Raw genomic sequence first — 27,994 nt, 5'->3', positions numbered from 1 at the left:
AAGCCTTCTGTTTCCTTCGCAAAAGCTTTCAGGGGAGCATTTGCAACCGTTTAGCACCATTTTTGAGTGAATTTCCAAAAGTCAGATTTTTGCTGAAATTGTGACCCCGGGGCTTAGGGATTTTTTCAAAAAATATTTTTCTGCCGGTTTAGTTGTCGAGGGCTGATTTCTTCTCCTGTGATAAAAAGCCTTCTGTTTCCTTCGCAAAAGCTTTCAGGGGAGCATTTGCAACAGTTTGGCATCATTTTTGAGTGAATTGCCAAAAGTCAGATTTTTGCTGAAACTGTGACCCCGGGGCTTAGGGATTTTTTCAAAAAATATTTTTCCGCCGCTTAAGTTTTTGAGGGCTGATTTCTTCTCCTGTGATAAAAAGCCTTCTGTTTCGACCGCCAAACCTTTCACGGGAGCATTTGCAATCGTTTAGCACCATTTTTGATTGAATTGCCAAAAGTCACATTTTTTCAGAAATTGTGACCCCGGGGCTTAGGGATTTTTTCAAAAAATCTTTTTCCGCCGGTTAAGTTGTCGATGGCTGATTTCTTCTCCTGTGATAAAAAGCCTTCTATTTCGACCGCCAAACCTTTCACGGGAGCATTTGCAAACGTTTAGCACCATTTTTGAGTGAATTGCCAAAAGTCAGATTTTTTCAGAAATTGTGACCCCGGGGCTTAGGGATTTTTTCAAAAAATATTTTTCCGTCGGTCAAGTTGTTGAGGGCTGATTTCTTGTCCTGTGATAAAAAGCCTTCTGTTTCGACCGCCAAACCTTTCACGGGAGCATTTGCAACCGTTTAGCACCATTTTTGAGTGAATTGGCAAAAGTCAGATTTTTGCTGAAATTGTGACCCCGGGGCTTAGGGATTTTTTCAAAAAATATTTTTCTGCCGGTTTAGTTGTCAAGGGCTGATTTCTTCTCCTGTGATAAAAAGCCTTCTGTTTCCTTCGCAAAAGCTTTCAGGGGAGCATTTGCAACAGTTTGGCATCATTTTTGAGTGAATTGCCAAAAGTCAGATTTTTGCTGAAATTGTGACCCCGGGGCTTAGGGATTTTTTCAAAAAATCTTTTTCCGCCGGTTAATTTGTCGAGGGCTGATTTCTTGTCCTGTGATAAAAAGCCTTCTGTTTCGACCCCCAAACCTTTCACGGGAGCATTTGCAACCGTTTAGCACCATTTTTGAGTGAATTGCCAAAAGTCAGATTTTTGCTGAAATTGTGACCCCGGGGCTTAGGGATTTTTTCAAAAAATCTTTTTCCGCCGGTTAAGTTGTCGAGGGCTGATTTCTTCTCCTGTGATAAAAAGCCTTCAGTTTCCTTCGCAAAAGCTTTCAGGGGAGCATTTGCAACAGTTTGGCATCATTTTTGAGTGAATTGCCAAAAGTCAGATTTTTGCTGAAACTGTGACCCCGGGGCTTAGGGATTTTTTCAAAAAATCTTTTTCCGCCGCTTAAGTTTTTGAGGGCTGATTTCTTCTCCTGTGATAAAAAGCCTTCGGTTTCGACCGCCAAACCTTTCACGGGAGCATTTGCAATCGTTTAGCACCATTTTTGATTGAATTGCCAAAAGTCAGATTTTTGCTGAAATTGTGACCCCGGGGCTTAGGGATTTTTTCAAAAAATCTTTTTCCGCCGGTTTAGATGTCGATTGCTGATTTCTTCTCCTGTGATAAAAAGCCTTCTGTTTCCTTCGCAAAAGCTTTCAGGGGAGCATTTGCAACAGTTTGGCATCATTTTTGAGTGAATTGCCAAAAGTCAGATTTTTGCTGAAATTGTGACCCCGGGGCTTAGGGATTTTTTCAAAAAATCTTTTTCCGCCGGTTAAGTTGTCGAGGGCTGATTTCTTCTCCTGTGATAAAAAGCCTTCTGTTTCCTTCGCAAAAGCTTTCAGGGGAGCATTTGCAACAGTTTGGCATCATTTTTGAGTGAATTGCCAAAAGTCAGATTTTTGCTGAAATTGTGACCCCGGGGCTTAGGGATTTTTTCAAAAAAACTTTTTCCGCCGGTCAAGTTGTTGAGGGCTGATTTCTTGTCCTGTGATAAAAAGCCTTCTGTTTCGACCGCCAAACCTTTCACGGGAGCATTTGCAACCGTTTAGCACCATTTTTGAGTGAATTGCCAAAAGTCAGATTTTTGCTGAAACTGTGACCCCGGGGCTTAGGGATTTTTTCAAAAAATATTTTTCCGCCGCTTAAGTTTTTGAGGGCTGATTTCTTCTCCTGTGATAAAAAGCCTTCTGTTTCGACCGCCAAACCTTTCACGGGAGCATTTGCAATCGTTTAGCACCATTTTTGATTGAATTGCCAAAAGTCAGATTTTTGCTGAAATTGTGACCCCGGGGCTTAGGGATTTTTTCAAAAAAACTTTTTCCGCCGGTCAAGTTGTTGAGGGCTGATTTCTTGTCCTGTGATAAAAAGCCTTCTGTTTCGACCGCCAAACCTTTCACGGGAGCATTTGCAACCGTTTAGCACCATTTTTGAGTGAATTGCCAAAGGTCAGATTTTTTCAGAAATTGTGACCCCGGGGCTTACGGATTTTTTCAAAAAATATTTTTCCGCCGGTTTAGTTGTCGATTGCTGATTTCTTCTCCTGTGATAAAAAGCCTTCTGTTTCCTTCGCAAAAGCTTTCAGGAGAGCATTTGCAACAGTTTGGCATCATTTTTGAGTGAATTGCCAAAAGTCAGATTTCTGCTGAAATTGTGACCCCGGGGCTTAGGGATTTTTTCAAAAAATATTCTTCCTCCGCTTAAGTTTTCGAGGGCTGATTTCTTGTCCTGTGATAAAAAGCCTTCTGTTTCGACCGCCAAACCTTTCACGGGAGCATTTGCAACCGTTTAGCACCATTTTTGAGTGAATTGCCAAAAGTCAGATTTTTTCAGAAATTGTGACCCCGGGGCTTAGGGATTTTTTCAAAAAATCTTTTTCCGCCGGTTAAGTTGTCGAGGGCTGATTTCTTCTCCTGTGATAAAAAGCCTTCGGTTTCGACCGCCAAACCTTTCACGGGAGCATTTGCAACCGTTTAGCACCATTTTTGAGTGAATTTCCAAAAGTCAGATTTTTGCTGAAATTGTGACCCCGGGACTTAGGGATTTTTTCAAAAAATATTTTTCTGCCGGTTTAGTTGTCGAGGGCCGATTTCTTCTCCTGTGATAAAAAGCCTTCTGTTTCCTTCGCAAAAGCTTTCAGGGGAGCATTTGCAACAGTTTGGCATCATTTTTGAGTGAATTGCCAAAAGTCAGATTTTTGCTGAAACTGTGACCCCGGGGCTTAGGGATTTTTTCAAAAAATATTTTTCCGCCGCTTAAGTTTTTGAGGGCTGATTTCTTCTCCTGTGATAAAAAGCCTTCTGTTTCGACCGCCAAACCTTTCACGGGAGCATTTGCAATCGTTTAGCACCATTTTTGATTGAATTGCCAAAAGTCATATTTTTTCAAAAATTGTGACCCCGGGGCTTAGGGATTTTTTCAAAAAATCTTTTTCCGCCGGTTAAGTTGTCGATGGCTGATTTCTTCTCCTGTGATAAAAAGCCTTCTGTTTCGACCGCTAAACGTTTCACGGGAGCATTTGCAAACGTTTAGCACCATTTTTGAGTGAATTGCCAAAAGTCAGATTTTTTCAGAAATTGTGACCCCGGGGCTTAGGGATTTTTTCAAAAAATATTTTTCTGCCGGTTTAGTTGTCGAGGGCTGATTTCTTGTCCTCTGATAAAAAGCCTTCTGTTTCGACCGCCAAACCTTTCACGGGAGCATTTGCAACCGTTTAGCACCATTTTTGAGTGAATTGCCAAAAGTCAGATTTTTGCTGAAATTATGACCCCGGAGCTTAGGGATTTTTTCAAAAAATCTTTTTCCGCCGCTTGAGTTTTCGAGGGCTGATTTCTTGTCCTCTGATAAAAAGCCTTCTGTTTCGACCGCCAAACCTTTCACGGGAGCATTTGCAACCGTTTAGCACCATTTTTGAGTGAATTGCCAAAAGTCAGATTTTTGCTGAAATTATGACCCCGGAGCTTAGGGATTTTTTCAAAAAATCTTTTTCCGCCGGTTTAGTTGTCGAGGGCTGATTTCTTCTCCTGTGATAAAAAGCCTTCTGTTTCGACCGCCAAACTTTCACGGGAGCATTTGCAACCGTTTAGCACCATTTTAGAGTGAATTGCCAAAGGTCAGATTTTTTCAGAAATTGTGACCCCGGGGCTTAGGGATTTTTTCAAAAAATCTTTTTCCGCCGGTTTAGTTGTCGAGGGCTGATTTCTTCTCCTGTGATAAAAAGCCTTCTGTTTCCTTCGCAAAAGCTTTCAGGGGAGCATTTGCAACAGTTTGGCATCATTTTTGAGTGAATTGCCAAAAGTCAGATTTTTGCTGAAATTGTGACCCCGGGGCTTAGGGATTTTTTCAAAAAATATTTTTCCTCCGCTTAAGTTTTCGAGGGCTGATTTCTTGTCCTGTGATAAAAAGCCTTCTGTTTCGTTCGCCAAACCTTTCACGGGAGCATTTGCAACCGTTTAGCACCATTTTTGAGTGAATTGCCAAAAGTCAGATTTTTGCTGAAATTGTGACCCCGGGGCTTAGGGATTTTTTCAAAAAATATTTTTCCGCCGGTTAAGTTGTCGAGGGCTGATTTCTTCTCCTGTGATAAAAAGCCTTCGGTTTCAACCGCCAAACCTTTCACGGGAGCATTTGCAACCGTTTAGCACCATTTTTGAGTGAATTTCCAAAAGTCAGATTTTTGCTGAAATTGTGACCCCGGGCTTAGGGATTTTTTCAAAAAATCTTTTTCCGCCGGTTAAGTTGTCGATGGCTGATTTCTTCTCCTGTGATAAAAAGCCTTCGGTTTCGACCGCTAAACGTTTCACGGGAGCATTTGCAAACGTTTAGCACCATTTTTGAGTGAATTGCCAAAAGTCAGATTTTTTCAGAAATTGTGACCCCGGGGCTTAGGGATTTTTTCAAAAAATATTTTTCTGCCGGTTTAGTTGTCGAGGGCTGATTTCTTCTCCTGTGATAAAAAGCCTTCTGTTTCCTTCGCAAAAGCTTTCAGGGGAGCATTTGCAACAGTTTGGCATCATTTTTGAGTGAATTGCCAAAAGTCAGATTTTTGCTGAAATTGTGACCCCGGGGCTTAGGGATTTTTTCAAAAAATATTTTTCCGCCGCTTGAGTTTTCGAGGGCTGATTTCTTGTCCTCTGATAAAAAGCCTTCTGTTTCGACCGCCAAACCTTTCACGGGAGCATTTGCAACCGTTTAGCACCATTTTTGAGTGAATTGCCAAAAGTCAGATTTTTGCTGAAATTATGACCCCGGAGCTTAGGGATTTTTTCAAAAAATCTTTTTCCGCCGGTTTAGTTGTCGAGGGCTGATTTCTTCTCCTGTGATAAAAAGCCTTCTGTTTCGACCGCCAAACTTTCACGGGAGCATTTGCAACCGTTTAGCACCATTTTAGAGTGAATTGCCAAAGGTCAGATTTTTTCAGAAATTGTGACCCCGGGGCTTAAGGATTTTTTCAAAAAATCTTTTTCCGCCGGTTTAGTTGTCGAGGGCTGATTTCTTCTCCTGTGATAAAAAGCCTTCTGTTTCCTTCGCAAAAGCTTTCAGGGGAGCATTTGCAACAGTTTGGCATCATTTTTGAGTGAATTGCCAAAAGTCAGATTTTTGCTGAAATTGTGACCCCGGGGCTTAGGGATTTTTTCAAAAAATATTTTTCCTCCGCTTAAGTTTTCGAGGGCTGATTTCTTGTCCTGTGATAAAAAGCCTTCTGTTTCGTTCGCCAAACCTTTCACGGGAGCATTTGCAACCGTTTAGCAACATTTTTGAGTGAATTGCCAAAAGTCAGATTTTTGCTGAAATTGTGACCCCGGGGCTTAGGGATTTTTTCAAAAAATCTTTTTCCGCCGGTTAAGTTGTCGAGGGCTGATTTCTTCTCCTGTGATAAAAAGCCTTCGGTTTCAACCGCCAAACCTTTCACGGGAGCATTTGCAACCGTTTAGCATCATTTTTGAGTGAATTTCCAAAAGTCAGATTTTTGCTGAAATTGTGACCCCTGGGCTTAGGGATTTTTTCAAAAAATATTTTTCTGCCGGTTTAGTTGTCGAGGGCTGATTTCTTCTCCTGTGATAAAAAGCCTTCTGTTTCCTTCGCAAAAGCTTTCAGGGGAGCATTTGCAACAGTTTGGCATCATTTTTGAGTGAATTGCCAAAAGTCAGATTTTTGCTGAAACTGTGACCCCGGGGCTTAGGGATTTTTTCAAAAAATATTTTGCCGCCGCTTAAGTTTTTGAGGGCTGATTTCTTCTCCTGTGATAAAAAGCCTTCTGTTTCGACCGCCAAACCTTTCACGGGAGCATTTGCAATCGTTTAGCACCATTTTTGATTGAATTGCCAAAAGTCAGATTTTTGCTGAAATTGTGACCCCGGGGCTTAGGGATTTTTTCAAAAAAACTTTTTCCGCCGGTCAAGTTGTTGAGGGCTGATTTCTTGTCCTGTGATAAAAAGCCTTCTGTTTCGACCGCCAAACCTTTCACGGGAGCATTTGCAACCGTTTAGCACCATTTTTGAGTGAATTGCCAAAAGTCAGATTTTTTCAGAAATTGTGACCCCGGAGCTTAGGGATTTTTTCAAAAAATATTTTTCTGCCGGTTTAGTTGTCGAGGGCTGATTTCTTCTCCTGTGATAAAAAGCCTTCTGTTTCCTTCGCAAAAGCTTTCAGGGGAGCATTTGCAACAGTTTGGCATCATTTTTGAGTGAATTGCCAAAAGTCAGATTTTTGCTGAAATTGTGACCCCGGGGCTTAGGGATTTTTTCAAAAAATATTTTTCTGCCGGTTTAGTTGTCGAGGGCTGATTTCTTCTCCTGTGATAAAAAGCCTTCTGTTTCCTTCGCAAAAGCTTTCAGTTTGGCATCATTTTTGAGTGAATGGCCAAAAGTCAGATTTTTGCTGAAATTGTGACCCCGGGGCTTAGGGATTTTTTCAAAAAATATTTTTCCGCCGCTTAAGTTTTCGAGGGCTGATTTCTTCTCCTGTGATAAAAAGCCTTCTGTTTCGACCGCCAAACCTTTCACGGGAGCATTTGCAACCGTTTAGCACCATTTTTGAGTGAATTGCCAAAAGTCAGATTTTTGCTGAAATTGTGACCCCGGGGCTTAGGGATTTTTTCAAAAAATCTTTTTCCGCCGGTCAAGTTGTTGAGGGCTGATTTCTTCTCCTGTGATAAAAAGCCTTCTGTTTCAACCGCCAAACCTTTCACGGGAGCATTTGCAACCGTTTAACACCATTTTTGAGTGAATTGCCAAAGGTCAGATTTTTTCAGAAATTGTGACCCCGGGGCTTAGGGATTTTTTCAAAAAATCTTTTTCCGCCGGTTTAGTTGTCGATTGCTGATTTCTCCTCCTGTGATAAAAAGCCTTCTGTTTCCTTCGCAAAAGCTTTCAGGGGAGCATTTGCAACAGTTTGGCATCATTTTTGAGTGAATTGCCAAAAGACAGATTTTTGCTGAAATTGTGACCCCGGGGCTTAGGGATTTTTTCAAAAAATATTCTTCCTCCGCTTAAGTTTTCGAGGGCTGATTTCTTCTCCTGTGATAAAAAGCCTTCTATTTCGACCGCCAAAACCTTTCACGGGAGCATTTGCAACCGTTTAGCACCATTTTTGAGTGAATTGCCAAAAGTCAGATTTTTGCTGAAATTGTGACCCCGGGGCTTAGGGATTTTTTCAAAAAATATTTTTCTGCCGGTTTAGTTGTCGAGGGCTGATTTCTTCTCCTGTGATAAAAAGCCTTCTGTTTCCTTCGCAAAAGCTTTCAGGGGAGCATTTGCAACAGTTTGGCATCATTTTTGAGTGAATTGCCAAAAGTCAGATTTTTGCTGAACTTGTGACCCCGGGGCTTAGGGATTTTTTCAAAAAAGATTTTTCTGCCGGTTTAGTTGTCGAGGGCTGATTTCTTCTCCTGTGATAAAAAGCCTTCTGTTTCCTTCGCAAAAGCTTTCAGGGGAGCATTTGCAACAGTTTGGCATCATTTTTGAGTGAATTGCCAAAAGTCAGATTTTTGCTGAAACTGTGACCCCGGGGCTTAGGGATTTTTTCAAAAAATATTTTTCCGCCGCTTAAGTTTTTGAGGGCTGATTTCTTGTCCTGTGATAAAAAGCCTTCTGTTTCGACCGCCAAACCTTTCACGGGAGCATTTGCAATCGTTTAGCACCATTTTTGATTGAATTGCCAAAAGTCAGATTTTTGCTGAAATTGTGACCCCGGGGCTTAGGGATTTTTTCAAAAAATCTTTTTCCGCCGGTCAAGTTGTTGAGGGCTGATTTCTTCTCCTGTGATAAAAAGCCTTCTGTTTCAACCGCCAAACCTTTCACGGGAGCATTTGCAACCGTTTCGCACCATTTTTGAGTGAATTGCCAAAGGTCAGATTTTTTCAGAAATTGTGACCCCGGGGCTTAGGGATTTTTTCCAAAAATCTTTTTCCGCCGGTTTAGTTGTCGAGGGCTGATTTCTTCTCCTGTGATAAAAAGCCTTCTGTTTCCTTCGCAAAAGCTTTCAGGGGAGCATTTGCAACAGTTTGGCATCATTTTTGAGTGAATTGCCAAAAGTCAGATTTTTGCTGAAATTGTGACCCCGGGGCTTAGGGATTTTTTCAAAAACTATTTTTCCTCCGCTTAAGTTTTCGAGGGCTGATTTCTTGTCCTGTGATAAAAAGCTTTCTGTTTCGACCGCCAAACCTTTCACGGGAGCATTTGCAACCGTTTAGCACCATTTTTGAGTGAATTGCCAAAAGTCAGATTTTTGCTGAAATTGTGACCCCGGGGCTTAGGGATTTTTTCAAAAAATCTTTTTCCGCCGGTTAAGTTGTCGAGGGCTGATTTCTTCTCCTGTGATAAAAAGCCTTCGGTTTCGACCGCCAAACCTTTCACGGGAGCATTTGCAACCGTTTAGCACCATTTTTGAGTGAATTTCCAAAAGTCAGATTTTTGCTGACATTGTGACCCCGGGGCTTAGGGATTTTTTCAAAAAATATTTTTCTGCTGATTTAGTTGTCGAGGGCTGATTTCTTCTCCTGTGATAAAAAGCCTTCTGTTTCCTTCGCAAAAGCTTTCAGGGGAGCATTTGCAACAGTTTGGCATCATTTTTGAGTGAATTGCCAAAAGTCAGATTTTTGCTGAAACTGTGACCCCGGGGCTTAGGGATTTTTTCAAAAAATATTTTTCCGCCGCTTAAGTTTTTGAGGGCTGATTTCTCCTCCTGTGATAAAAAGCCTTCTGTTTCGACCGCCAAACCTTTCACGGGAGCATTTGCAATCGTTTAGCACCATTTTTGAGTGAATTGCCAAAAGTCAGATTTTTTCAGAAATTGTGACCCCGGAGCTTAGGGATTTTTTCAAAAAATCTTTTTCCGCCGGTTTAGTTGTCGAGGGCTGATTTCTTCTCCTGTGATAAAAAGCCTTCTGTTTCGACCGCCAAACTTTCACGGGAGCATTTGCAACCGTTTAGCACCATTTTTGAGTGAATTGCCAAAGGTCAGATTTTTTCAGAAATTGTGACCCCGGGGCTTAGGGATTTTTTCAAAAAATATTTTTCTGCCGGTTTACTTGTCGAGGGCTGATTTCTTCTCCTGTGATAAAAAGCCTTCTGTTTCCTTCGCAAAAGCTTTCAGGGGAGCATTTGCAACAGTTTGGCATCATTTTTGAGTGAATTGCCAAAAGTCAGACTTTTGCTGATATTGTGACCCCGGGGCTTAGGGATTTTTTCAAAAAATATTTTTCCGCCGCTTAAGTTTTCGAGGGCTGATTTCTTGTCCTGTGATAAAAAGCCTTCTGTTTCGACCGCCAAACCTTTCACGGGAGCATTTGCAACCGTTTAGCACCATTTTTGAGTGAATTGCCAAAAGTCAGATTTTTGCTGAAATTGTGACCCCGGAGCTTAGGGATTTTTTCAAAAAATCTTTTTCCGCCGGTTTAGTTGTCGAGGGCTGATTTCTTCTCCTGTGATAAAAAGCCTTCTGTTTCCTTCGCAAAAGCTTTCAGGGGAGCATTTGCAACAGTTTGGCATCATTTTTGAGTGAATTGCCAAAAGTCAGATTTTTGCTGAAATTGTGACCCCGGGGCTTAGGGATTTTTTCAAAAAATATTTTTCCTCCGCTTAAGTTTTCGAGGGCTGATTTCTTGTCCTGTGATAAAAAGCCTTCTGTTTCGTTCGCCAAACCTTTCACGGGAGCATTTGCAACCGTTTAGCACCATTTTTGAGTGAATTGCCAAAAGTCAGAATTTTCAGAAATTGTGACCCCGGGGCTTAGGGATTTTTTCAAAAAATATTTTTCCGCCGCTTAAGTTTTTGAGGGCTGATTTCTTCTCCTGTGATAAAAAGCCTTCTGTTTCGACCGCCAAACCTTTCACGGGAGCATTTACAATCGTTTAGCACCATTTTTGATTGAATTGCCAAAAGTCAGATTTTTGCTGAAATTGTGACCCCGGGGCTTAGGGATTTTTTCAAAAAAACTTTTTCCGCCGGTCAAGTTGTTGAGGGCTGATTTCTTGTCCTGTGATAAAAAGCCTTCTGTTTCGACCGCCAAACCTTTCACGGGAGCATTTGCAACCGTTTAGCACCATTTTTGAGTGAATTGCCAAAAGTCAGATTTTTTCAGAAATTGTGACCCCGGAGCTTAGGGATTTTTTCAAAAAATATTTTTCTGCCGGTTTAGTTGTCGAGGGCTGATTTCTTCTCCTGTGATAAAAAGCCTTCTGTTTCCTTCGCAAAAGCTTTCAGGGGAGCATTTGCAACAGTTTGGCATCATTTTTGAGTGAATTGCCAAAAGTCAGATTTTTGCTGAAATTGTGACCCCGGGGCTTAGGGATTTTTTCAAAAAATATTTTTCTGCCGGTTTAGTTGTCGAGGGCTGATTTCTTCTCCTGTGATAAAAAGCCTTCTGTTTCCTTCGCAAAAGCTTTCAGGGGAGCATTTGCAACAGTTTGGCATCATTTTTGAGTGAATTGCCAAAAGTCAGATTTTTGCTGAAATTGTGACCCCGGGGCTTAGGGATTTTTTCAAAAAATATTTTTCCGCCGCTTAAGTTTTCGAGGGCTGATTTCTTCTCCTGTGATAAAAAGCCTTCTGTTTCGACCGCCAAACCTTTCACGGGAGCATTTGCAACCGTTTCGCACCATTTTTGAGTGAATTGCCAAAAGTCAGATTTTTGCTGAAATTGTGACCCCGGGGCTTAGGGATTTTTTCAAAAAATATTTTTCCGCCGGTCAAGTTGTTGAGGGCTGATTTCTTCTCCTGTGATAAAAAGCCTTCTGTTTCAACCGCCAAACCTTTCACGGGAGCATTTGTAACCGTTTAGCACCATTTTTGAGTGAATTGCCAAAGGTCAGATTTTTTCAGAAATTGTGACCCCGGGGCTTAGGGATTTTTTCAAAAAATCTTTTTCCGCCGGTTTAGTTGTCGATTGCTGATTTCTCCTCCTGTGATAAAAAGCCTTCTGTTTCCTTCGCAAAAGCTTTCAGGGGAGCATTTGCAACAGTTTGGCATCATTTTTGAGTGAATTGCCAAAAGACAGATTTTTGCTGAAATTGTGACCCCGGGGCTTAGGGATTTTTTCAAAAAATCTTTTTCCGCCGGTTAAGTTGTCGAGGGCTGATTTCTTCTCCTGTGATAAAAAGCCTTCGGTTTCGACCGCCAAACCTTTCACGGGAGCATTTGCAACCGTTTAGCACCATTTTTGAGTGAATTTCCAAAAGTCAGATTTTTGCTGACATTGTGACCCCGGGGCTTAGGGATTTTTTCAAAAAATATTTTTCTGCTGATTTAGTTGTCGAGGGCTGATTTCTTCTCCTGTGATAAAAAGCCTTCTGTTTCCTTCGCAAAAGCTTTCATGGGAGCATTTGCAACAGTTTGGCATCATTTTTGAGTGAATTGCCAAAAGTCAGATTTTTGCTGAAACTGTGACCCCGGGGCTTAGGGATTTTTTCAAAAAATATTTTTCCGCCGCTTAAGTTTTTGAGGGCTGATTTCTCCTCCTGTGATAAAAAGCCTTCTGTTTCGACCGCCAAACCTTTCACGGGAGCATTTGCAATCGTTTAGCACCATTTTTGAGTGAATTGCCAAAAGTCAGATTTTTTCAGAAATTGTGACCCCGGAGCTTAGGGATTTTTTCAAAAAATCTTTTTCCGCCGGTTAAGTTGTCGAGGGCTGATTTCTTCTCCTGTGATAAAAAGCCTTCTGTTTCGACCGCCAAACTTTCACGGGAGCATTTGCAACCGTTTAGCACCATTTCAGAGTGAATTGCCAAAGGTCAGATTTTTTCAGAAATTGTGACCCCGGGGCTTAGGGATTTTTTCAAAAAATATTTTTCTGCCGGTTTACTTGTCGAGGGCTGATTTCTTCTCCTGTGATAAAAAGCCTTCTGTTTCCTTCGCAAAAGCTTTCAGGGGAGCATTTGCAACAGTTTGGCATCATTTTTGAGTGAATTGCCAAAAGTCAGACTTTTGCTGATATTGTGACCCCGGGGCTTAGGGATTTTTTCAAAAAATATTTTTCCGCCGCTTAAGTTTTCGAGGGCTGATTTCTTGTCCTGTGATAAAAAGCCTTCTGTTTCGACCGCCAAACCTTTCACGGGAGCATTTGCAACCGTTTAGCACCATTTTTGAGTGAATTGCCAAAAGTCAGATTTTTGCTGAAATTGTGACCCCGGAGCTTAGGGATTTTTTCAAAAAATCTTTTTCCGCCGGTTTAGTTGTCGAGGGCTGATTTCTTCTCCTGTGATAAAAAGCCTTCTGTTTCCTTCGCAAAAGCTTTCAGGGGAGCATTTGCAACAGTTTGGCATCATTTTTGAGTGAATTGCCAAAAGTCAGATTTTTGCTGAAATTGTGACCCCGGGGCTTAGGGATTTTTTCAAAAAATATTTTTCCTCCGCTTAAGTTTTCGAGGGCTGATTTCTTGTCCTGTGATAAAAAGCCTTCTGTTTCGTTCGCCAAACCTTTCACGGGAGCATTTGCAACCGTTTAGCACCATTTTTGAGTGAATTGCCAAAAGTCAGATTTTTTCAGAAATTGTGACCCCGGAGCTTAGGGATTTTTTCAAAAAATATTTTTCCGCCGCTTAAGTTTTTGAGGGCTGATTTCTTCTCCTGTGATAAAAAGCCTTCTGTTTCGACCGCCAAACCTTTCACGGGAGCATTTCCAATCGTTTAGCACCATTTTTGATTGAATTGCCAAAAGTCAGATTTTTGCTGAAATTGTGACCCCGGGGCTTAGGGATTTTTTCAAAAAAACTTTTTCCGCCGGTCAAGTTGTTGAGGGCTGATTTCTTCTCCTGTGATAAAAAGCCTTCTGTTTCGACCGCCAAACCTTTCACGGGAGCATTTGCAACCGTTTAGCACCATTTTTGAGTGAATTGCCAAAAGTCAGATTTTTGCTGAAATTGTGACCCCGGAGCTTAGGGATTTTTTCAAAAAATCTTTTTCCGCCCGTTAAGTTGTCGAGGGCTGATTTCTTCTCCTGTGATAAAAAGCCTTCTGTTTTCTTCGCAAAAGCTTTCAGGGGAGTATTTGCAACAGTTCGGCATCATTTTTGAGTGAATTGCCAAAAGTCAGATTTTTTCAGAAATTGTGACCCCGGGGCTTAGGGATTTTTTCAAAAAATATTTTTCTGCCGGTTTAGTTGTTGAGGGCTGATTTCTTCTCCTGTGATAAAAAGCCTTCTGTTTCCTTCGCAAAAGCTTTCAGGGGAGCATTTGCAACAGTTTGGCATCATTTTTGAGTGAATTGCCAAAAGTCAGATTTTTGCTGAAATTGTGACCCCGGGGCTTAGGGATTTTTTCAAAAAAACTTTTTCCGCCGGTCAAGTTGTTGAGGGCTGATTTCTTGTCCTGTGATAAAAAGCCTTCTGTTTCGACCGCCAAACCTTTCACGGGAGCATTTGCAACCGTTTAGCACCATTTTTGAGTGAATTGCCAAAAGTCAGATTTTTGCTGAAATTGTGACCCCGGAGCTTAGGGATTTTTTCAAAAAATATTTTTCTGCCGGTTTAGTTGTCGAGGGCTCATTTCTTCTCCTGTGATAAAAAGCCTTCTGTTTCCTTCGCAAAAGCTTTCAGGGGAGTATTTGCAACAGTTCGGCATCATTTTTGAGTGAATTGCCAAAAGTCAGATTTTTGCTGAAACTGTGACCCTGGGGCTTAGGGATTTTTTCAAAAAATATTTTCCCGCCGCTTAAATTTTTGAGGGCTGATTTCTTCTCCTGTGATAAAAAGCCTTCTGTTTCGACCGCCAAACCTTTCACGGGAGCATTTGAAACCGTTTAGCACCATTTTTGAGTGAATTGCCAAAAGTCAGATTTTTGCTGAAATTGTGACCCCGGGGCTTAGGGATTTTTTCAAAAAATATTTTTCTGCCAGTTTAGTTGTCGAGGGCTGATTTCTTCTCCTGTGATAAAAAGCCTTCTGTTTCCTTCGCAAAAGCTTTCAGGGGAGCATTTGCAACAGTTTGGCATCATTTTTGAGTGAATTGCCAAAAGTCAGATTTTTGCTGAAATTGTGACCCCGGGGCTTAGGGATTTTTTCAAAAAATATTTTTCCGCCGCTTAAGTTTTCGAGGGCTGATTTCTTGTCCTGTGATAAAAAGCCTTCTGTTTCGACCGCCAAACCTTTCACGGGAGCATTTGCAACCGTTTAGCACCATTTTTGAGTGAATTGCCAAAAGTCAGATTTTTGCTGAAATTATGACCCCGGAGCTTAGGGATTTTTTCAAAAAATCTTTTTCCGCCGGTTTAGTTGTCGAGGGCTGATTTCTTCTCCTGTGATAAAAAGCCTTCTGTTTCCTTCGCAAAAGCTTTCAGGGGAGCATTTGCAACAGTTTGGCATCATTTTTGAGTGAATTGCCAAAAGTCAGATTTTTGCTGAAATTGTGACCCCGGGGCTTAGGGATTTTTTCAAAAAATATTTTTCTGCCGGTTTAGTTGTCGAGGGCTGATTTCTTCTCCTGTGATAAAAAGCCTTCTGTTTCCTTCGCAAAAGCTTTCAGGGGAGCATTTGCAACAGTTTGGCATCATTTTTGAGTGAATTGCCAAAAGTCAGATTTTTGCTGAAATTGTGACCCCGGGGCTTAGGGATTTTTTCAAAAAATATTTTTCCGCCGCTTAAGTTTTTGAGGGCTGATTTCTTCTCCTGTGATAAAAAGCCTTCTGTTTCGACCGCCAAACGTTTCACGGGAGCATTTGCAACCGTTTAGCACCATTTTTGAGTGAATTGCCAAAAGTCAGATTTTTGCTGAAATTGTGACCCCGGGGCTTAGGGATTTTTTCAAAAAATCTTTTTCCGCCGGTTTAGTTGTCGAGGGCTGATTTCTTCTCCTGTGATAAAAAGCCTTCTGTTTCAACCGCCAAACCTTTCACGGGAGCATTTGCAACCGTTTAGCACCATTTTTGAGTGAATTGCCAAAGGTCAGATTTTTTCAGAAATTGTGACCCCGGGGCTTAGGGATTTTTTCAAAAAATCTTTTTCCGCCGGTTAAGTTGTCGAGGGCTGATTTCTTCTCCTGTGATAGAAAGCCTTCGGTTTCGACCGCCAAACCTTTCACGGGAGCATTTGCAACCGTTTAGCACAATTTTTGAGTGAATTTCCAAAAGTCAGATTTTTGCTGAAATTGTGACCCCGGGGCTTAGGGATTTTTTCAAAAAATATTTTTCTGCCGGTTTAGTTGTCGAGGGCTGATTTCTTCTCCTGTGATAAAAAGCCTTCTGTTTCCTTCGCAAAAGCTTTCAGGGGAGCATTTGCAACAGTTTGGCATCATTTTTGAGTGAATTGCCAAAAGTCAGATTTTTGCTGAAACTGTGACCCCGGGGCTTAGGGATTTTTTCAAAAAATATTTTTCCGCCGCTTAAGTTTTCGAGGGCTGATTTCTTCTCCTGTGATAAAAAGCCTTCTGTTTCGACCGCCAAACCTTTCACGGGAGCATTTGCAATCGTTTAGCACCATTTTTGATTGAATTGCCAAAAGTCATATTTTTTCAGAAATTGTGACCCCGGAGCTTAGGGATTTTTTCAAAAAATATTTTTCCGCCGGTTAAGTTGTCGAGGGCTAATTTCTTCTCCTGTGATAAAAAGCCTTCTGTTTCCTTCGCAAAAGCTTTCAGGGGAGCATTTGCAAACGTTTAGCACCATTTTTGAGTGAATTGCCAAAAGTCAGATTTTTGCTGAAATTGTGACCCCGGGGCTTAGGGATTTTTTCAAAAAATATTTTTCTGCCGGTTTAGTTGTCGAGGGCTGATTTCTTCTCCTGTGATAAAAAGCCTTCTGTTTCCTTCGCAAAAGCTTTCAGGGGAGCATTTGCAACAGTTTGGCATCATTTTTGAGTGAATTGCCAAAAGTCAGATTTTTGCTGAAATTGTGACCCCGGGGCTTAGGGATTTTTTAAAAAAATATTTTTCCGCCGCTTAAGTTTTCGAGGGCTGATTTCTTGTCCTGTGATAAAAAGCCTTCTGTTTCGACCGCCAAACCTTTCACGGGAGCATTTGCAATCGTTTAGCACCATTTTTGATTGAATTGCCAAAAGTCATATTTTTTCAGAAATTGTGACCCCGGGGCTTAGGGATTTTTTCAAAAAATCTTTTTCCGCCGGTTAAGTTGTCGATGGCTGATTTCTTCTCCTGTGATAAAAAGCCTTCTGTTTCCTTCGCAAAAGCTTTCAGGGGAGCATTTGCAACAGTTTGGCATCATTTTTGAGTGAATTGCCAAAAGTCAGATTTTTGCTGAAATTGTGACCCCGGGGCTTAGGGATTTTTTCAAAAAATATTTTTCCGCCGCTTAAGTTTTCGAGGGCTGATTTCTTCTCCTGTGATAAAAAGCCTTCGGTTTCGACCGCCAAACCTTTCACGGGAGCATTTGCAACCGTTTAGCACCATTTTTGAGTGAATTGCCAAAAGTCAGATTTTTGCTGAAATTGTGACCCCGGGGCTTAGGGATTTTTTCAAAAAATATTTTTCCGCCGGTTTACTTGTCGAGGGCTGATTTCTTCTCCTGTGATAAAAAGCCTTCTGTTTCCTTCGCAAAAGCTTTCAGGGGAGCATTTGCAACAGTTTGGCATCATTTTTGAGTGAATTGCCAAAAGTCAGATTTTTGCTGAAACTGTGACCCCGGAGCTTAGGGATTTTTTCAAAAAATATTTTTCCGCCGGTTTACTTGTCGAGGGCTGATTTCTTCTCCTGTGATAAAAAGCCTTCTGTTTCGACCGCCAAACTTTAACGGGAGCATTTGCAACCGTTTAGCACCATTTTTGAGTGAATTGCCAAAAGTCAGATTTTTGCTGAAATTGTGACCCCGGAGCTTAGGGATTTTTTCAAAAAATCTTTTTCCGCCGGTTTAGTTGTCGAGGGCTGATTTCTTCTCCTGTGATAAAAAGCCTTCTGTTTCCTTCGCAAAAGCTTTCAGGGGAGCATTTGCAACAGTTTGGCATCATTTTTGAGTGAATTGCCAAAAGTCAGATTTTTGCTGAAATTGTGACCCCGGGGCTTAGGGATTTTTTCAAAAAATATTTTTCTGCCGGTTAAGTTGTTGAGGGCTGATTTCTTCTCCTGTGATAAAAAGCCTTCTGTTTCGACCGCCAAACGTTTCACGGGAGCATTTGCAACCGTTTAGCACCATTTTTGAGTGAATTGCCAAAAGTCAGATTTTTGCTGAAATTGTGACCCCGGGGCTTAGGGATTTTTTCAAAAAATCTTTTTCCGCCGGTTAAGTTGTTGAGGGCTGATTTCTTCTCCTGTGATAAAAAGCCTTCTGTTTCAACCGCCAAACCTTTCACGGGAGCATTTGCAACCGTTTAGCACCATTTTTGAGTGAATTGCCAAAGGTCAGATTTTTTCAGAAATTGTGACCCCGGGGCTTAGGGATTTTTTCAAAAAATCTTTTTCCGCCGGTTAAGTTGTCGAGGGCTGATTTCTTCTCCTGTGATAAAAAGCCTTCGGTTTCGACCGCCAAACCTTTCACGGGAGCATTTGCAACCGTTTAGCACAATTTTTGAGTGAATTTCCAAAAGTCAGATTTTTGCTGAAATTGTGACCCCGGGGCTTAGGGATTTTTTCAAAAAATATTTTTCTGCCGGTTTAGTTGTCGAGGGCTGATTTCTTCTCCTGTGATAAAAAGCCTTCTGTTTCCTTCGCAAAAGCTTTCAGGGGAGCATTTGCAACAGTTTGGCATCATTTTTGAGTGAATTGCCAAAAGTCAGATTTTTGCTGAAACTGTGACCCCGGGGCTTAGGGATTTTTTCAAAAAATATTTTTCCGCCGCTTAAGTTTTCGAGGGCTGATTTCTTCTCCTGTGATAAAAAGCCTTCTGTTTCGACCGCCAAACCTTTCACGGGAGCATTTGCAATCGTTTAGCACCATTTTTGATTGAATTGCCAAAAGTCATATTTTTTCAGAAATTGTGACCCCGGAGCTTAGGGATTTTTTCAAAAAATATTTTTCCGCCGGTTAGGTTGTCGAGGGCTGATTTCTTCTCCTGTGATAAAAAGCCTTCTGTTTCCTTCGCAAAAGCTTTCAGGGGAGCATTTGCAAACGTTTAGCACCATTTTTGAGTGAATTGCCAAAAGTCAGATTTTTGCTGAAATTGTGACCCCGGGGCTTAGGGATTTTTTCAAAAAATATTTTTCTGCCGGTTTAGTTGTCGAGGGCTGATTTCTTCTCCTGTGATAAAAAGCCTTCTGTTTCCTTCGCAAAAGCTTTCAGGGGAGCATTTGCAACAGTTTGGCATCATTTTTGAGTGAATTGCCAAAAGTCAGATTTTTGCTGAAATTGTGACCCCGGGGCTTAGGGATTTTTTAAAAAAATATTTTTCCGCCGCTTAAGTTTTCGAGGGCTGATTTCTTGTCCTCTGATAAAAAGCCTTCTGTTTCGACCGCCAAACCTTTCACGGGAGCATTTGCAACCGTTTAGCACCATTTTTGAGTGAATTGCCAAAAGTCAGATTTTAGCTGAAATTATGACCCCGGAGCTTAGGGATTTTTTCAAAAAATCTTTTTCCGCCGGTTTACTTGTCGAGGGGTGATTTCTTCTCCTGTGATAAAAAGCCTTCTGTTTCGACCGCCAAACTTTAACGGGAGCATTTGCAACCGTTTAGCACCATTTTTGAGTGAATTGCCAAAGGTCAGATTTTTTCAGAAATTGTGACCCCGGGGCTTAGGGATTTTTTCAAAAAATCTTTTTCCGCCGGTTTAGTTGTCGAGGGCTGATTTCTTCTCCTGTGATAAAAAGCCTTCTGTTTCGACCGCCAAACCTTTCACGGGAGCATTTGCAACCGTTTAGCACCATTTTTGAGTGAATTGCCAAAAGTCAGATTTTTGCTGAAATTGTGACCCCGGGGCTTAGGGATTTTTACAAAAAATCTTTTTCCGCCGGTCAAGTTGTCGAGGGCTGATTTCTTGTCCTGTGATAAAAAGCCTTCTGTTTCGACCGCCAAACCTTTCACGGGAGCATTTGCAACCGTTTAGCACCATTTTTGAGTGAATTGCCAAAAGTCAGATTTTTGCTGAAATTGTGACCCCGGGGCTTAGGGATTTTTTCAAAAAATATTTTTCCGCCGGTTAAGTTGTCGAGGGCTAATTTCTTCTCCTGTGATAAAAAGCCTTCGGTTTCGACCGCCAAACCTTTCACGGGAGCATTTGCAACCGTTTAGCACCATTTTTGAGTGAATTTCCAAAAGTCAGATTTTTGCTGAAATTGTGACCCCGGGGCTTAGGGATTTTTTCAAAAAATATTTTTCTGCCGGTTTAGTTGTCGAGGGCTGATTTCTTCTCCTGTGATAAAAAGCCTTCTGTTTCCTTCGCAAAAGCTTTCAGGGGAGCATTTGCAACAGTTTGGCATCATTTTTGAGTGAATTGCCAAAAGTCAGATTTTTGCTGAAACTGTGACCCCGGGGCTTAGGGATTTTTTCAAAAAATCTTTTTCCGCCGCTTAAGTTTTTGAGGGCTGATTTCTTCTCCTGTGATAAAAAGCCTTCTGTTTCGACCGCCAAACCTTTCACGGGAACATTTGCAATCGTTTAGCACCATTTTTGAGTGAATTGCCAAAAGTCAGATTTTTTCAGAAATTGTGACCCCGGAGCTTAGGGATTTTTTCAAAAAATCTTTTTCCGCCGGTTTAGTTGTCGAGGGCTGATTTCTTCTCCTGTGATAAAAAGCCTTCTGTTTCGACCGCCAAACTTTCACGGGAGCATTTGCAACCGTTTAGCACCATTTCAGAGTGAATTGCCAAAGGTCAGATTTTTTCAGAAATTGTGACCCCGGGGCTTAGGGATTTTTTCAAAAAATATTTTTCTGCCGGTTTAGTTGTCGAGGGCTGATTTCTTCTCCTGTGATAAAAAGCCTTCTGTTTCCTTCGCAAAAGCTTTCAGGGGAGCATTTGCAACAGTTTGGCATCATTTTTGAGTGAATTGCCAAAAGTCAGACTTTTGCTGATATTGTGACCCCGGGGCTTAGGGATTTTTTCAAAAAATATTTTTCCGCCGCTTAAGTTTTCGAGGGCTGATTTCTTCTCCTGTGATAAAAAGCCTTCTGTTTCGACCGCCAAACCTTTCACGGGAGCATTTGCAACCGTTTAGCACCATTTTTGAGTGAATTGCCAAAAGTCAGATTTTTGCTGAAATTGTGACCCCGGAGCTTAGGGATTTTTTCAAAAAATCTTTTTCCGCCGGTTTAGTTGTCGAGGGCTGATTTCTTCTCCTGTGATAAAAAGCCTTCTGTTTCGACCGCCAAACTTTCACGGGAGCATTTGCAACCGTTTAGCACCATTTTAGAGTGAATTTCCAAAAGTCAGATTTTTGCTGAAATTGTGACCCCGGGGCTTAGGGATTTTTTCAAAAAATATTTTTCTGCCGGTTTAGTTGTCGAGGGCTGATTTCTTCTCCTGTGATAAAAAGCCTTCTGTTTCCTTCGCAAAAGCTTTCAGGGGAGCATTTGCAACAGTTTGGCATCATTTTTGAGTGAATTGCCAAAAGTCAGATTTTTGCTGAAACTGTGACCCCGGGGCTTAGGGATTTTTTCAAAAAATATTTTTCCGCCGCTTAAGTTTTCGAGGGCTGATTTCTTGTCCTGTGATAAAAAGCCTTCTGTTTCGACCGCCAAACCTTTCACGGGAGCATTTGCAATCGTTTAGCACCATTTTTGATTGAATTGCCAAAAGTCATATTTTTTCAGAAATTGTGACCCCGGGGCTTAGGGATTTTTTCAAAAAATCTTTTTCCGCCGGTTAAGTTGTCGATGGCTGATTTCTTCTCCTGTGATAAAAAGCCTTCTATTTCGACCGCCAAACCTTTCACGGGAGCATTTGCAACCGTTTAGCACCATTTTTGAGTGAATTGCCAAAAGTCAGATTTTTGCTGAAATTGTGACCCCGGGGCTTAGGGATTTTTTCAAAAAATATTTTTCCGCCGGTTTAGTTGTCGAGGGCTGATTTCTTCTCCTGTGATAAAAAGCCTTCTGTTTCCTTCGCAAAAGCTTTCAGGGGAGCATTTGCAACAGTTTGGCATCATTTTTGAGTGAATTGCCAAAAGTCAGATTTTTGCTGAAACTGTGACCCCGGGGCTTAGGGATTTTTTCAAAAAATATTTTTCCGCCGCTTAAGTTTTCGAGGGCTGATTTCTTCTCCTGTGATAAAAAGCCTTCTGTTTCGACCGCCAAACCTTTCACGGGAGCATTTGCAATCGTTTAGCACCATTTTTGATTGAATTGCCAAAAGTCATATTTTTTCAGAAATTGTGACCCCGGAGCTTAGGGATTTTTTCAAAAAATATTTTTCCGCCGGTTAAGTTGTCGAGGGCTGATTTCTTCTCCTGTGATAAAAAGCCTTCTGTTTCCTTCGCAAAAGCTTTCAGGGGAGCATTTGCAAACGTTTAGCACCATTTTTGAGTGAATTGCCAAAAGTCAGATTTTTGCTGAAATTGTGACCCCGGAGCTTAGGGATTTTTTCAAAAAATATTTTTCTGCCGGTTTAGTTGTCGAGGGCTGATTTCTTCTCCTGTGATAAAAAGCCTTCTGTTTCCTTCGCAAAAGCTTTCAGGGGAGCATTTGCAACAGTTTGGCATCATTTTTGAGTGAATTGCCAAAAGTCAGATTTTTGCTGAAATTGTGACCCCGGGGCTTAGGGATTTTTTAAAAAAATATTTTTCCGCCGCTTAAGTTTTCGAGGGCTGATTTCTTGTCCTCTGATAAAAAGCCTTCTGTTTCGACCGCCAAACCTTTCACGGGAGCATTTGCAACCGTTTAGCACCATTTTTGAGTGAATTGCCAAAAGTCAGATTTTAGCTGAAATTATGACCCCGGAGCTTAGGGATTTTTTCAAAAAATCTTTTTCCGCCGGTTTACTTGTCGAGGGGTGATTTCTTCTCCTGTGATAAAAAGCCTTCTGTTTCCACCGCCAAACTTTAACGGGAGCATTTGCAACCGTTTAGCACCATTTTTGAGTGAATTGCCAAAGGTCAGATTTTTTCAGAAATTGTGACCCCGGGGCTTAGGGATTTTTTCAAAAAATCTTTTTCCGCCGGTTTAGTTGTCGAGGGCTGATTTCTTCTCCTGTGATAAAAAGCCTTCTGTTTCGACCGCCAAACCTTTCACGGGAGCATTTGCAACCGTTTAGCACCATTTTTGAGTGAATTGCCAAAAGTCAGATTTTTGCTGAAATTGTGACCCCGGGGCTTAGGGATTTTTACAAAAAATCTTTTTCCGCCGGTCAAGTTGTCGAGGGCTGATTTCTTGTCCTGTGATAAAAAGCCTTCTGTTTCGACCGCCAAACCTTTCACGGGAGCATTTGCAACCGTTTAGCACCATTTTTGAGTGAATTGCCAAAAGTCAGATTTTTGCTGAAATTGTGACCCCGGGGCTTAGGGATTTTTTCAAAAAATATTTTTCCGCCGGTTAAGTTGTCGAGGGCTGATTTCTTCTCCTGTGATAAAAAGCCTTCGGTTTCGACCGCCAAACCTTTCACGGGAGCATTTGCAACCGTTTAGCACCATTTTTGAGTGAATTTCCAAAAGTCAGATTTTTGCTGAAATTGTGACCCCGGGGCTTAGGGATTTTTTCAAAAAATATTTTTCTGCCGGTTTAGTTGTCGAGGGCTGATTTCTTCTCCTGTGATAAAAAGCCTTCTGTTTCCTTCGCAAAAGCTTTCAGGGGAGCATTTGCAACAGTTTGGCATCATTTTTGAGTGAATTGCCAAAAGTCAGATTTTTGCTGAAACTGTGACCCCGGGGCTTAGGGATTTTTTCAAAAAATCTTTTTCCGCCGCTTAAGTTTTTGAGGGCTGATTTCTTCTCCTGTGATAAAAAGCCTTCTGTTTCGACCGCCAAACCTTTCACGGGAACATTTGCAATCGTTTAGCACCATTTTTGAGTGAATTGCCAAAAGTAAGATTTTTTCAGAAATTGTGACCCCGGAGCTTAGGGATTTTTTCAAAAAATCTTTTTCCGCCGGTTTAGTTGTCGAGGGCTGATTTCTTCTCCTGTGATAAAAAGCCTTCTGTTGCGACCGCCAAACTTTCACGGGAGCATTTGCAACCGTTTAGCACCATTTCAGAGTGAATTGCCAAAGGTCAGATTTTTTCAGAAATTGTGACCCCGGGGCTTAGGGATTTTTTCAAAAAATATTTTTCTGCCGGTTTAGTTGTCGAGGGCTGATTTCTTCTCCTGTGATAAAAAGCCTTCTGTTTCCTTCGCAAAAGCTTTCAGGGGAGCATTTGCAACAGTTTGGCATCATTTTTGAGTGAATTGCCAAAAGTCAGACTTTTGCTGATATTGTGACCCCGGGGCTTAGGGATTTTTTCAAAAAATATTTTTCCGCCGCTTAAGTTTTCGAGGGCTGATTTCTTGTCCTGTGATAAAAAGCCTTCTGTTTCGACCGCCAAACCTTTCACGGGAGCATTTGCAATCGTTTAGCACCATTTTTGATTGAATTGCCAAAAGTCATATTTTTTCAGAAATTGTGACCCCGGGGCTTAGGGATTTTTTCAAAAAATCTTTTTCCGCCGGTTAAGTTGTCGATGGCTGATTTCTTCTCCTGTGATAAAAAGCCTTCTATTTCGACCGCCAAACCTTTCACGGGAGCATTTGCAAACGTTTAGCACCATTTTTGAGTGAATTGCCAAAAGTCAGATTTTTTCAGAAATTGTGACCCCGGGGCTTAGGGATTTTTTCAAAAAATATTTTTCTGCCGGTTTAGTTGTCGAGGGCTGATTTCTTCTCCTGTGATAAAAAGCCTTCTGTTTCCTTCGCAAAAGCTTTCAGGAGAGCATTTGCAACAGTTTGGCATCATTTTTGAGTGAATTGCCAAAAGTCAGATTTTTGCTGAAATTGTGACCCCGGGGCTTAGGGATTTTTTCAAAAAATATTTTTCCGCCGCTTAAGTTTTCGAGGGCTGATTTCTTCTCCTGTGATAAAAAGCCTTCGGTTTCGACCGCCAAACCTTTCACGGGAGCATTTGCAACCGTTTAGCACCATTTTTGAGTGAATTTCCAAAAGTCAGATTTTTGCTGAAATTGTGACCCTGGGGCTTAGGGATTTTTTCAAAAAATATTTTTCCGCCGGTTTACTTGTCGAGGGCTGATTTCTTCTCCTGTGATAAAAAGCCTTCTGTTTCCTTCGCAAAAGCTTTCAGGGGAGCATTTGCAACAGTTTGGCATCATTTTTGAGTGAATTGCCAAAAGTCAGATTTTTGCTGAAACTGTGACCCCGGGGCTTAGGGATTTTTTCAAAAAATATTTTTCCGCCGCTTAAGTTTTCGAGGGCTGATTTCTTCTCCTGTGATAAAAAGCCTTCTGTTTCGACCGCCAAACCTTTCACGGGAGCATTTGGAATCGTTTAGCACCATTTTTGATTGAATTGCCAAAAGTCATATTTTTTCAGAAATTGTGACCCCGGAGCTTAGGGATTTTTTCAAAAAATATTTTTCCGCCGGTTAAGTTGTCGAGGGCTGAATCTTCTCCTGTGATAAAAAGCCTTCTGTTTCCTTCGCAAAAGCTTTCAGGGGAGCATTTGCAAACGTTTAGCACCATTTTTGAGTGAATTGCCAAAAGTCAGATTTTTGCTGAAATTGTGACCCCGGGGCTTAGGGATTTTTTCAAAAAATATTTTTCTGCCGGTTTAGTTGTCGAGGGCTGATTTCTTCTCCTGTGATAAAAAGCCTTCTGTTTCCTTCGCAAAAGCTTTCAGGGGAGCATTTGCAACAGTTTGGCATCATTTTTGAGTGAATTGCCAAAAGTCAGATTTTTGCTGAAATTGTGACCCCGGGGCTTAGGGATTTTTTAAAAAAATATTTTTCCGCCGCTTAAGTTTTCGAGGGCTGATTTCTTGTCCTCTGATAAAAAGCCTTCTGTTTCGACCGCCAAACCTTTCACGGGAGCATTTGCAACCGTTTAGCACCATTTTTGAGTGAATTGCCAAAAGTCAGATTTTAGCTGAAATTATGACCCCGGAGCTTAGGGATTTTTTCAAAAAATCTTTTTCCGCCGGTTTACTTGTCGAGGGCTGATTTCTTCTCCTGTGATAAAAAGCCTTCTGTTTCGACCGCCAAACTTTAACGGGAGCATTTGCAACCGTTTAGCACCATTTTTGAGTGAATTGCCAAAGGTCAGATTTTTTCAGAAATTGTGACCCCGAGGCTTAGGGATTTTTTCAAAAAATCTTTTTCCGCCGGTTTAGTTGTCGAGGGCTGATTTCTTCTCCTGTGATAAAAAGCCTTCTGTTTCGACCGCCAAACCTTTCACGGGAGCATTTGCAACCGTTTAGCACCATTTTTGAGTGAATTGCCAAAAGTCAGATTTTTGCTGAAATTGTGACCCCGGGGCTTAGGGATTTTTACAAAAAATCTTTTTCCGCCGGTCAAGTTGTCGAGGGCTGATTTCTTGTCCTGTGATAAAAAGCCTTCTGTTTCGACCGCCAAACCTTTCACGGGAGCATTTGCAACCGTTTAGCACCATTTTTGAGTGAATTGCCAAAAGTCAGATTTTTGCTGAAATTGTGACCCCGGGGCTTAGGGATTTTTTCAAAAAATATTTTTCCGCCGGTTAAGTTGTCGAGGGCTGATTTCTTCTCCTGTGATAAAAAGCCTTCGGTTTCGACCGCCAAACCTTTCACGGGAGCATTTGCAACCGTTTAGCACCATTTTTGAGTGAATTTCCAAAAGTCAGATTTTTGCTGAAATTGTGACCCCGGGGCTTAGGGATTTTTTCAAAAAATATTTTTCTGCCGGTTTAGTTGTCGAGGGCTGATTTCTTCTCCTGTGATAAAAAGCCTTCTGTTTCATTCGCAAAAGCTTTCAGGGGAGCATTTGCAACAGTGTGGCATCATTTTTGAGTGAATTGCCAAAAGTCAGATTTTTGCTGAAACTGTGACCCCGGGGCTTAGGGATTTTTTCAAAAAATCTTTTTCCGCCGCTTAAGTTTTTGAGGGCTGATTTCTTCTCCTGTGATAAAAAGCCTTCTGTTTCGACCGCCAAACCTTTCACGGGAGCATTTGCAATCGTTTAGCACCATTTTTGAGTGAATTGCCAAAAGTCAGATTTTTTCAGAAATTGTGACCCCGGAGCTTAGGGATTTTTTCAAAAAATCTTTTTCCGCCGGTTTAGTTGTCGAGGGCTGATTTCTTCTCCTGTGATAAAAAGCCTTCTGTTTCGACCGCCAAACTTTCACGGGAGCATTTGCAACCGTTTAGCACCATTTCAGAGTGAATTGCCAAAGGTCAGATTTTTTCAGAAATTGTGACCCCGGGGCTTAGGGATTTTTTCAAAAAATATTTTTCTGCCGGTTTAGTTGTCGAGGGCTGATTTCTTCTCCTGTGATAAAAAGCCTTCTGTTTCCTTCGCAAAAGCTTTCAGGGGAGCATTTGCAACAGTTTGGCATCATTTTTGAGTGAATTGCCAAAAGTCAGATTTTTGCTGAAATTGTGACCCCGGGGCTTAGGGATTTTTTCAAAAAATATTTTTCCGCCGCTTAAGTTTTTGAGGGCTGATTTCTTCTCCTGTGATAAAAAGCCTTCTGTTTCGACCGCCAAACGTTTCACGGGAGCATTTGCAACCGTTTAGCACCATTTTTGAGTGAATTGCCAAAAGTCAGATTTTTGCTGAAATTGTGACCCCGGGGCTTAGGGATTTTTTCAAAAAATCTTTTTCCGCCGGTTAAGTTGTTGAGGGCTGATTTCTTCTCCTGTGATAAAAAGCCTTCTGTTTCAACCGCCAAACCTTTCACGGGAGCATTTGCAACCGTTTAGCACCATTTTTGAGTGAATTGCCAAAGGTCAGATTTTTTCAGAAATTGTGACCCCGGGGCTTAGGGATTTTTTCAAAAAATCTTTTTCCGCCCGTTAAGTTGTCGAGGGCTGATTTCTTCTCCTGTGATAAAAAGCCTTCTGTTTTCTTCGCAAAAGCTTTCAGGGGAGTATTTGCAACAGTTCGGCATCATTTTTGAGTGAATTGCCAAAAGTCAGATTTTTTCAGAAATTGTGACCCCGGGGCTTAGGGATTTTTTCAAAAAATATTTTTCTGCCGGTTTAGTTGTTGAGGGCTGATTTCTTCTCCTGTGATAAAAAGCCTTCTGTTTCCTTCGCAAAAGCTTTCAGGGGAGCATTTGCAACAGTTTGGCATCATTTTTGAGTGAATTGCCAAAAGTCAGATTTTTGCTGAAACTGTGACCCCGGGGCTTAGGGATTTTTTCAAAAAATATTTTTCCGCCGCTTAAGTTTTCGAGGGCTGATTTCTTCTCCTGTGATAAAAAGCCTTCTGTTTCGACCGCCAAACCTTTCACGGGAGCATTTGCAATCGTTTAGCACCATTTTTGATTGAATTGCCAAAAGTCATATTTTTTCAGAAATTGTGACCCCGGAGCTTAGGGATTTTTTCAAAAAATATTTTTCCGCCGGTTAAGTTGTCGAGGGCTGATTTCTTCTCCTGTGATAAAAAGCCTTCTGTTTCCTTCGCAAAAGCTTTCAGGGGAGCATTTGCAAACGTTTAGCACCATTTTTGAGTGAATTGCCAAAAGTCAGATTTT

This window comes from Podarcis raffonei, chromosome 10, assembly GCF_027172205.1.
Source record: "Podarcis raffonei isolate rPodRaf1 chromosome 10, rPodRaf1.pri, whole genome shotgun sequence".
Lineage (NCBI taxonomy): Eukaryota > Metazoa > Chordata > Lepidosauria > Squamata > Lacertidae > Podarcis > Podarcis raffonei.
This window is presented reverse-complemented; position numbering follows the sequence as displayed.